At 34.2% G+C, this 11,508-nt stretch overlaps 1 pseudogene across 1 annotated transcript; it reads right to left on the reverse strand.

The window, feature by feature from the left end:
* Positions 1-12: 12 nt before the first annotated feature.
* LOC107032424 lies at positions 13-11,260 on the reverse strand (annotated as a pseudogene). Its single transcript, XR_001458360.2, has 3 exons — positions 9,901-11,260; positions 9,274-9,387; positions 13-1,325 (listed from the first exon to the last, which is right to left on the reverse strand). The product of XR_001458360.2 is annotated as a 60S ribosomal protein L37-2-like (transcript).
* Positions 11,261-11,508: the final 248 nt, after the last annotated feature.

An 11,508-nucleotide genomic window follows, 5' to 3' on the forward strand; every position in this document is an offset into this window, starting at 1 on the left:
AAAAAACTCAACTTTCCAATTAAACTGTCACTTACAAACCAACTAAAATATTATAATATTAACATAACATACTCGACGGGAAATTTTGCTCCAATCTTTTTTAGGTCACCAACCTATGGAGCAATTGCACACCATCTATTATAATTCAATTCAAAGAAGCATAATGATGAACACGTGGGCCTTCCAAATAGATCTCAAAAGACTTGTGTAATCTCAATATGAAATAATGGTAAGCTTGTTTTTTCCAATAAGTTATCGCAGTCTTAAGATCCTTCTTCATAAAAATGCCAAGTTGAAATATGGACTTCGAAAATTTTAAGCACATAAATCTTTTAAAGGGCAACAAAACCTAAGGTAGAATGAAGCTACCAGTAATAGCCTCTCAAGTAACTGTCTCAAAGGCCTCAAGAAGAAGCTACTCCCTTTTTCCTAGGAGGTGCTTCAGTACCTTCTCTGAAATTGGCCAAGAACCTGCGGGGGACATTCTAAAGATACCTCATGTGGCCAGTTGTAGTTGTCTTTTTCTGCGAATAGCTTTCAAACTCCAATTGTATCCCTTTTATGGGCAGGACGGTAAGCACAAGCAGAGCAACGGCTCTTCTGGAGATGGAAGCTCCGTCTTCCACACCTCACTCGTAGTGTGTGGGTCTTGTTCCTCCTCTTACCAAAGCTTCCTGTTCCCTTACCCATAACGCAACAGTTGCAGAAACCCTCGCAACCTCCTCCAGAGCTTTCTCAACTCGGGATAATAGTAAGCTCAATATGAAAAAATGACTAAAATGACTGAGAGAAACCTATTGAGATAAGATCTATTTCAGTTTTTGCTTTGCCTCTCTCTTCTAGCAGACTGGAAAGCCTTTTGACAGTAAAATAAAAAATTTAACACTGCACGTGTTGGATACTCGAAATATACACTACTTTTAGCGAATCCGACATGCACTCATTGGTATCTTTAAAGATTCCGAACAATATAAGTGAAAACTGAATAAAAAGATGAGTTCTTTGAAAACAGACTCACTCCTCTAGCACATCTAATGATTAAAAGTAATCAAGTAGTTTCATCGAAGATGATAAAGATGCAGATCATTTAGGAGACAGGGTGTTCGAGTCAGGTAATATAAAACTGCAAATTAACAATGTCCTACGATCTCAATAAATTGTCCAAGAGAACGAACGAATGTGTTAAGGACTTACCTTCACGTATGCACATATTGAAATCAACCTGGTATTCTGTTAAGAAATCAAGTGATGTTGTCTGGCAAAGGAACTCACGTGGTTGGTTTCTGTCCGGAATTTCTTGCCGTGGGAATATATAGAAGTTATGACTGCCAAAGAGAAATCAAAGTGACAGATTTGAGAATTCAAAATGTAACCGATGAAGACAATCTATGATGCTTGGGCAAACAGGTTCCACCAGAAATAACGCAGACGTCAGTTCTCCCAGTATTGTCAAAGACATCTTAAGCCCTGAAACGAGGCTAAAAACATATTGGACTGTTTTTACTTGCTTAATGTGTGCTTCAGTGTTCTCATCAGGACTCTAAGATAAAGGTTTCCTTACGTATGAGCGTTTTTCGACAAAAATGATATTTCACATTATCGTGTAAAAAATAATTTCTTTGTTCATAAAGAATTAACTTGGAGAAATGACTGTTATTTAACCTGTATTTATAAGGTTAACCAATAAACAGAAACAGAAAAAAGATGAAGCAGAAAATACATAAAATACAAGAAGTAATCCGAGTCCATAGAAACTACTGTGTGTCCTTAAGAAATTTAATCCCCTCACGGTACCCAAGGTTATGGATTAATTTTTCCCAAGATAAAACGGATTAAACTTGTTAAAGAAATAGCGGTACCTCAAATTTCTTTGACTTCAGCGAACTTCAAAACAGCAACAAGTCACACAGACTCAGTCGATCGACACTTTGATTTTATTTGAAAGAAAAATATATGCAGAAGGAAAATTTCAGTGTTTGAAAAATCGAAAATTGACTTCCTTTTATAGCCATTTTCAGCAAGAAACGTGTGTGTTCAGAGAAATCTGTTCAGACCAGAAAGTTGTGTCTTTTGGGGAAAATAACGGCTTTTCGGAAAGTAACAACTTTTCGGAAAGAGTAACAACTTTTCGGAATGTTACCGTTACCCGCAAATTTATAAGAGATAATATTAACAGGATTTATTTGATTTAACAAAAACTGATTAAATAAAATTTTGTCCAAAAAAATTATCAATCAATCACATCATTTGCCAAATCCAAATCCAAATCCACGAAGCCGAAGCCGAGCGATGACGACGACGGCGCGAGGGGGCATCTTCTTCTTAGCTCTTTAAGAAGTAATGGAAGTGTTTCCTTATATAAGACAACAATTTCCCTTTCTTTTGCCGATATGAGAGAAATGACTTTTCATTTTCACTTTGCAAATGACTTTTCATTTTCCCTCCAAATTAGTTCCCTCACTTTTCATGTTCTCTCTTTTCTTTTCCCATTCACACTTGCTAAACCCAACAATCCCCCACATGAATGGGGAAGGCTATTGTTAAAACATATGCATGAAAAAACTTGTGTGTCTTGTAGGTAAAGGTTAATCGCATCTGGATAAGTAGGTTTCCCTTTAAACTTTCCGTAGTGAACATATATCGGATATACTCGGTCAATCGGTAGATTTGATATCTTTGAACCGTCGAGCTTTGGTGTATACCTAGACAACATATGTCACACAATCAACCCTTGAACTGTTCTTAGTTCTCATTGTTTTGTTCGTTTCAGCCATGAACACATCTTGGATAGTAAGTGCTTAAAGAACTGGCCTTACCGGATTCTCCTTGAAGCGGCTTACACTTCACACTTACATAGGTGATTTCTAAATGTGTTATCCCATAGATACACCATTTGATATTCCCTGTATCAAACTTAGAAACCATTAAAAAGTCCTTATGTCTTTATCCTGGTTACTAAACATTGTCTCATCATGAGAATGGACCATAAAATAATAATAATTTTTTTTTTCCTTTGACAATGTTGAACCGTCATCAATGACTTTGTTTTATCTCCTTGAACCTAGATCTTGGGATCTCCAGTCTTCTAGGTAGAGTTACCGCCACGATGACTTGTTCTCGGCCATAGTCCCATTCCCGTCGATGATTTCTCAACTCCCTCTCTATTTAGGCCTTTTGTAAGTGGATCCGACACATTATCTTTTGACTTCACATAGTCAATTGTGATAATTCCACTAGAGAGTAGTTGTCTCACAGAGTTATGTCTTCGTCTTATGTGACGAGACTTGCCGTTATACATAATGCTTCCAGCCCTTCCTATTGCAGCTTGACTATCACAATGTATGCATATAGGGGCCATTGGTTTGGGCCAAAATGGAATATCTTCTAAGAAATTCCGGAGCCATTCAGCTTCTTCACCTGCCTTGTCTAAAGCAATGAATTCAGACTCCATTGTAGAGCGAGCTATACATGTTTGTTTGGATGATTTCCAAGATATTGCTCCTCCACCAATAGTAAAAACGTATCCACTTGTGGATTTTGTTTCAGTTGACCCAGTAATCCAATTTGCATCACTATATCCTTCAAGAACGGCTGGATATCTGTTGTAATGTAAAGCATAGTTTTGAGTGTCATCTAAGTATCCCAAAACTCTCTTCATTGCCAACCAATGATTATGATTAGGATTACTTGTGTATCGACTCAGTTTACTGATAGCGCAAGCTATGTCTGGTCGTGTACAATTCATGACATACATTAAGCTTCCCAATACGCTAGCATAGTCCAATTGAGACTGACTTTCGCCTTTATTCTTTGCAAGATGAAGATTTACATCAATTGGAGTCTTTGCCCTTTTAAAATTCAAAAATTTGAATTTTTCAAGTATCTTTTGAATATAATGAGTTTGAGACAATGCTAGACCGTTAGGAGTTTTAAGAATTTTAATTCCTAATATCACATCAGCAACTCCTAAATCTTTCATATCAAACTTACTAGCAAGCATACGCTTTGTAGCTTTTATATTAGCAATGTCTTTGCTCATTATAAGCATATCATCTACATATAGGCATAAAATAACTTCCTGATTTGGAGTATCTTTAATGTAAACACATTTATCACATTCATTGATCTTAAATCCATTTGACAACATGGTTTGATCAAACTTTGCATGCCATTGTTTTGGTGCTTGTTTTAGCCCATAAAGTGACTTAATAAGTTTGCACACTTTCTTTTCTTTACCAGGAACTACAAAACCCTCAGGCTGTTCTATGTAAATTTCCTCTTCAAGCTCTCCATTTAAGAAGGCTGTTTTCACATCCATTTGATGAATTTCAAGACCGTATACTGCAGCTAGTGCAATTAACATCCGAATTGATGTAATCCTAGTCACTGGCGAGTATGTGTCAAAATAATCAAGACCTTCTTTTTGTCTAAAACCTTTGACAACAAGTCTTGCTTTATATTTATCAATAGTTCCATCATCTTTCATCTTTCTTTTAAAGATCCATTTTGAACCCAAGGGTTTGTTCCCTGGAGGAAGATCAACCAACTCACAAGTATGATTGCTTAAGATTGATTCAATTTCACTATTAACGGCCTCCTTCCAACAAGTTGAGTCTCTAGACAACATTGCTTCCTTGAATGTTTGAGGCTCACTTTCAAGAAGAAATGTTACAAAATCAGATCCAAATGAAAAAGATGTCCTTTGACGTTTACTGCGTCTTGGAATTTCTTCATTGGGTTCATTCTCTTTTGGTTCTTCTCTGGGTTGTTTAGACCCCCCACTAGACGACTCAAGTCTAGTTTTATATGGATAGATATGTTCAAAAAAATCAGCACTATCTGATTCCATTACTGTATTATCATGAATATCCGGATGTTCAGACTTATGAACCAAAAATCCACATGCCTTACTATTTGTGGCATATCCAATGAATACACAATCCACAGTCTTAGGCCTATTTTTACCCTCTTAGGTATAGGAACTTGGACTTTGGATAGACACCCTCACACTTTGAAATATATCAAGTTGGGTTTTCTACCTTTCCATTTCTCATATGGAATTACATTTGTCTTTGAGTGATGCACTCTGTTAAGTATTTGATTTGCTGTAAGGATAGCTTCCCCCCACAAGTTCTGTGGTAAACCTGAACTTATAAGTAATGCATTCATCATTTCTTTTAAAGTTCGATTTTTCCTTTCTACAATTCCATTAGACTGAGGAGTGTAGGGAGCAGTGGTTTGATGGATTATTCCATTTTCTAAACATATTTCTGCAAATGGAGATTCATATTCTCCACCTCTATCACTTCTGATCATTTTGATCTTTTTATCTAACTGATTTTCAACTTCAGTTTTATATTGCCTAAATGCATCTATTGCTTCATCCTTACCATTTAGAAAATAGACATAACAATATCTAGTGCAATCGTCAATAAAAGTTATGAAATACTTTTTCTCACCACGTGATGGTTTTAACTTCATGTCACAAATATCAGTGTGAATCAATTCTAAAAGATTTGAATTCCTTTCAACAGATTTATAAGGATTCTTAGCATACTTAGATTCGACGCAAATTTGACATTTTGATTTATTGTACTCAAATTTTGGCAAAATATTTAAGTTAATCAGTTTTCGCAAGGTTTTGTTATTAACGTGTCCCAAATGGTCATGCCATAAACATTTAGACTCAAGCAAGTAAGAAGAAGCAAAATCTTTATTCATGTCAACTGCAATTACATTGAGTTTGAAAAAACCATCACTAAGGTAGCCTTTTCCTACATACATATCATTTTTGCTTACTACTACTTTATCAAAAACAAATACACATAGTAAATCCATTCTTGGTCAGAAGTGGAATTGAAACTAAATTCTTTCTCAATTCTGGAACATATGAGACCCTATTCAAAGTCACCACCCTGCCTGATGTCATCTTTAATAGGACTTTGCCAGTTCCTTCTATCTTTGCAACAGCGGAGTGTGCCATAAACAACTTCTCATCTGTAAGTGTTGGAGTATATGATGAAAATAATTCTTTGTTGGCACAAACATGGCATGGCACCAGAATCTATCCACCATTCTCTTGGATTTCCAACCAAGTTACATTCTGAAAGCATTGCACAGAGATCGTCCATTTCTCCTTTGGATTCAGCCAAGTTTGCTTGATCCTTCTTTTTCTTGTCCTTCTTAGGACACCGGCATTCAGTAGCCCTATGACCATGTTTACCACAGTTGAAGCAGTTTCCATTGAATTTCTTCTTAGGAGGATTGCTCTTTGGACCAGATGCTTTGTTTCTTTTCTTTAATTTTGTGGGATCTTCTTCAACAAAATTTACTCCAGATATTGCTGAATTACCACGTGACCTCTTTTTTGCAGCCTTATTATCCTATTCAATTCTCAACCTTACTTTGATATCTTCAACAGTCATCTCTTTGCGTTTGTGTTTCAAGTAGTTTTTGAAGTCCTTCCACAATGGAGGTAACTTTTCAATAATTGCACCCACTTGAAAGGCATCATTCACAATCAATCCTACATTAAAGATTATGTGAGTATTAAGGGAAAACTTAATATTTCTGACATAGGCATAAAATAAATTTATACCTTCAGCAAGGAGATCATGGATTATGACCTGCAATTCTTGAACTTGGGTGACGACGGTCTTACTGTCTATCATCTTATAGTCCAGAAATTTTGCCACAATGAATTTCTTCATTCTGGCATCTTCTGTTTTGTACTTCTTTTCTAAAGCATCCCAGAATTCTTTTGAGGTTTTGACATTGCTTTACACATTATACAGATCATCTTGCAGGCCACTCAGAATATAATTTTTACACAAAAAATCTGAGTGTGTCAATGCTTCTGTTACCAAGAATCGTTCATCAAGCGAAGTTTCATCTGACATAACAGAAACATTCTCATTAATGAACTTCTGCAGACTCAACGTAGTGAGATAGAAGAACATCTTTTGCTGTCATCTCTCAAAGTCGACTCCAGAAAACTTTGCAAGTTTCTCAGTCGGCGCTAAGGCAGCATTTGAATGATTATCTGCAACCGATGTTGTTGCAGCACTTAATGTTGCAGCACTTACTGTTCCACCATTTGTTTGACTTGAATTAGTCATTTTTTCTGTTAGAAATGGCAGATAAGTTAAGTATATGAAATACTAACAGTAAAGAACAAATCTTTACACAAACTGTTTCTGATTTAACGATAAAGTTTTTATGTTCTTTTAATCGTTAATCGAATGAATTTTAAATATTCAAACAGAGTAGAAAACCATAAAGGTTTTAATCTCCAGAAACCTGAAATACATAAACTTTTAAATTTCTTAAGATTGTTATTTTAACCTGTATTTATAAGGTTAACCAATAAACTAAAACAGAAAAAAGATGAAGCAGAAAATACATAAAATACAAGAAGTAATCCGAGTCCACAGAAACTATTGTGTGTCCTTAAGAAATTTAATCCCCTCACTGTACCCAAGGTTATGGATTAATTTCTCCCAAGATAAAACGGATTAAACCTGTTAAAGAAATAGATGTACCTCAAATTTCTTTAACTTTAGCGAACTTCAGAACAGCAACAAGTCACACAGACTCAGTCGATCGACACTTTGATTTTATTTGAGAGGAAAATATATGCAGAGATGGAAAATTTCAGTGTTTGAAAAATCGAAAACTGACTTCCTTTTATAGCCATTTTCAGCAAGAAACGTGTATGTTCAGAGAAATCTGTGTAGACCAGAAATTTGTGTCTTTTGGAAAAAATAACAACTTTTCGGAAAAATGTGTCTGTTAGGAAAACAACGGCTTTTCGGAAAGTAATGACTTTTCGGAAAGAGTAACAACTTTTTGGAATGTTACCGTTACACGCAAATTTATAAGAGATAATATTAACAGAATTTATTTGATTTAACAAAAACTGATTAAATAAATTTTGTCCAAAAAAATTATCAATCAAATCATTTGCCAAAGCCGAAGCCGAGCGACGACGACGGCGCGAGGGGGCATCTTCTTCTTAGCTCTTTAAGAAGTAATGGAAGTGTTTTCTTATATAAGGACAACAATTTTCCTTTCTTTTGCCGATATGGGAGAAATGACTTTTCATTTGCACTTTGCAAATGACTTTTCATTTTCTTTCCAAATTATTTTCTCGTTTCTTTTCCCATTCACACCTGCTAAACCCAACAATGACATCAATCAATCAATTAACTAAGCATCAAATCCAAATAAGTTGAAGTAAACTATACCTGTCTTTAATATATCCTTCAAAGAAACATTAGAAGATCAATTTTAAATTAGTTGAGCGGGAACCTAATGAACATGAGATTGATGAGTGAAGGCTTACATATGGGTGATAAAGGATTGCTTGTGAGAGTCCATCAAAAAGGACAAACACTGAAATGAACTTCGCGGCGGAGTCCTCAACTTTGAGGTAGCTAATATCATACCGATCGTTATTGAATTATTGTCTCCAAGGTGTGCTGGTAAGGTGTGCTGGTAACTTTGGTCATTATCAAATCTACAGCTACAAAATCCCCAGGAAGCTATTATGGTCCCTAGTTCTAGATCGAGTCGCTGGAAGATTAACTGAAAAGTCGGGTTCAATAGAGAGGTCTAAGCCCTTGTTCTTGTTCTTTGACTTGCCTATTATTGTTGAAATTTGCAATTCATTGAAGGAATTGCAGACCTCAGAACTTGTTTGTGAAAGTTCACAATATTTGAAATTTGATAAAATTCAACTTATTTTATTAATAATGTCAACTCTCTAAATAGAGGTTTACATAGCAAGAGTCCTAATAAATTAGAAATAACAAAGTCCTATTAAATTAAAATAGTAAGAATCCTAATCCACTTGGGAAGTTATTGGCCGACGAAAACAACTAAAACAATAATTCAGAAATATTTAATCATTCTTGGGTCTGTAATATTGTTTCCGACAAACGCATCAATAACAGAAGCTTTAAACTAAAGTAGCTCAGGAATATAAGGTTAATAGTTGTATTTAATTTGAGGGGTTTAATTAATTAATATTTTCACAATTCCAAATCAATTTAAGTATCTTCAATATTATAGTCACTTAATCACAAATAAAACTATAAAAGATGAAAACTTTTGAGGCAATAATACCTTTCTGAACAAAGATAGTGTTTTCAAATATAGAAAAGTAAATGGTCATGACATATAAAGGACTAATAAATTAACATCGAGAAATATAAGAGTTAGAGAATCTGATAGTACACAACATTTTTCATTCACAAGAGAGGTTCAGATTACCTCTAAAAGTCAAATAGGAATGAAATCGTTTCGCATCCTCAGCGTGCACTCCGAAGAATTCTCTTGTCTACTTAACACAAGTGACGAAAGAAATTAAGTCTTGACCCTTGTTATCTGCAGATTTACGTTACAAAGAAAATATTATAAGTAATTGTACATCATATGTAAGCAAACAAATGAATAACCATAATTCACTTGGTGAGAGAATATGTCGGATTCACTCAGAGAGCATGATTTTGCTTTCTTATTTATATCACAATAGGAAAATCGACAGTAAAAATGCTAGCAAATACACAAGTACAACCTAACTAGAAGCTAAAAGTAATAGAAAATTGAGATTCTATTGCTCAACAATGCAAATAAAGTTTTAATTGTTTAACTAAAGAAATCAAATATGCGTAAAATCTCTTCCTATACTGACAGGAAGATGTCCAAAGATGAAACATACACTATTTTCTAAAAATGAAGTGAGTGAAATAAATAATGAAATTTAATTTATAACTCTAGTACTGGCCCCGCAACAAGTTTTGAATGTCTTCACCTTATTATTTACAGTGAAGTGCAAAATATATGTTAGTGTAGAGAATAATAGCCATAGAGAAGAAGTTTTATTGAACAAGGTATTACCTTCAACTTCTGGGGTTTAAGCCTTCCCCTTGAATTGTTGACTTCGTGGGAAGTAATTTGTCTATTGGAAGAACGTGTTATGTATGTACTTCGAATCAATGGACCATTATGTTCCTTCAAAGTTCAATGGATTTATCGATAAATGATTTCCAAAGGAAAGCAAACCTCTAAAGTCTTACTTTACGTGGGTTTTTTTACCTTCATATTCAATTCGATGATACATGGATTTTACACCACAAGAATAGGTCACAACTTGAAGTAAGAAATTGCCTTAATTTAACATTTCATATGGGGAATATAGAAGCAAAAATTTTGAACCTCACTATATATGTTCTTTGTCATTCAATATTTACTCATAATATGTATTTATTTCACTCGACAAGGATCATATCTCCTAAGATCTAATTGGTGCCTTTTGTACCCAATACCTGGCATATCTATGATCTTATGCTAATTATTGAAGTAAATATCAAGAACCTAAAATGACATAAAACTTATACTAACATCCCAAAGCAAATCTTAGTACACTAAATCATTGAAAGAAGTGTTACACTATTTGATTTCATATTCTCTTATGAATTATCCTCTAGGGCATTCAGAGTTCTAGAAACACATAAAAGCATTGGAGAATCATAATGATAATACCACACATATATGGATCACAAATATAGTCCAATTAAAAAAAATATTGTACCTTATAGACGAGAATCTTGAAAAACACATGTGAAAATAGAAAAAACTCAATAAATTATTCAGTTAATTCAGGCATATCATCAAACATTGTGGGAAATGAAGGACACGTTGTTTGAGAGCAAACTTCATAAGAAGCAAAGAAAACTAAAATGTGAAACAGAATATGCACGTCGAGAAAAGATAATTGAGGAAAATTTCACAAAAGAAAATAAATTACAATCATATTAGAGAAAAGATCGAATTGGAGGGCTTACTCGGGAATAAATTAAGAACGAACAGATGAATAAATGAAATGAAATAAAATTTCACAAAAACACAAGAATTCGCAGACATATTAGAGAAAGATCAAATTGAAGCGTTTACGAGTAAACAAACAAAAAAACACAAATATCTAAGAAAGCATCCCAATTGTTTTTGAAGATGCACACACTACAAAAATAAATACACAAATATAAAATAATCAAAAAAATCAGATCCAAACCTAAAACTAAGAAATAATACACTAATTAATTGGAAATTTCAATCCAAATCATGAAACATCTAGTTTAAAACTCTGCAAAACTAAAATAGAAAACCCATTCAAAGAAACTCCATAAAGAAGCTTGAATGAGACAATTCAAATAGAGGAGAAAGACGTAAAGCCAAACTTAGAAAAAATAGAAAAAGTAAAGGAACTTACCATGACTTTTGATGTCTTTTATCCAACTTCATGAGTGAACTTACAGAGAGCTTAAAGCTACTCCAAAACAATAAACTTTAGAGGAAATTTTGGTTAAGGTGTAATGACAAGACACATGTTTCAAACTATCTACACGTGGACAACCTACTGTAGTTGAGCTTAAATAAATGGCTTAAGTCATATAAACTCTAAAGTTGTCCGCATTATTCACTTGGACACCTCAATTAGGATTAGTA

The sequence above is a fragment of the Solanum pennellii genome, chromosome 10, assembly GCF_001406875.1.
Source record: "Solanum pennellii chromosome 10, SPENNV200".
Taxonomy (NCBI): domain Eukaryota; kingdom Viridiplantae; phylum Streptophyta; class Magnoliopsida; order Solanales; family Solanaceae; genus Solanum; species Solanum pennellii.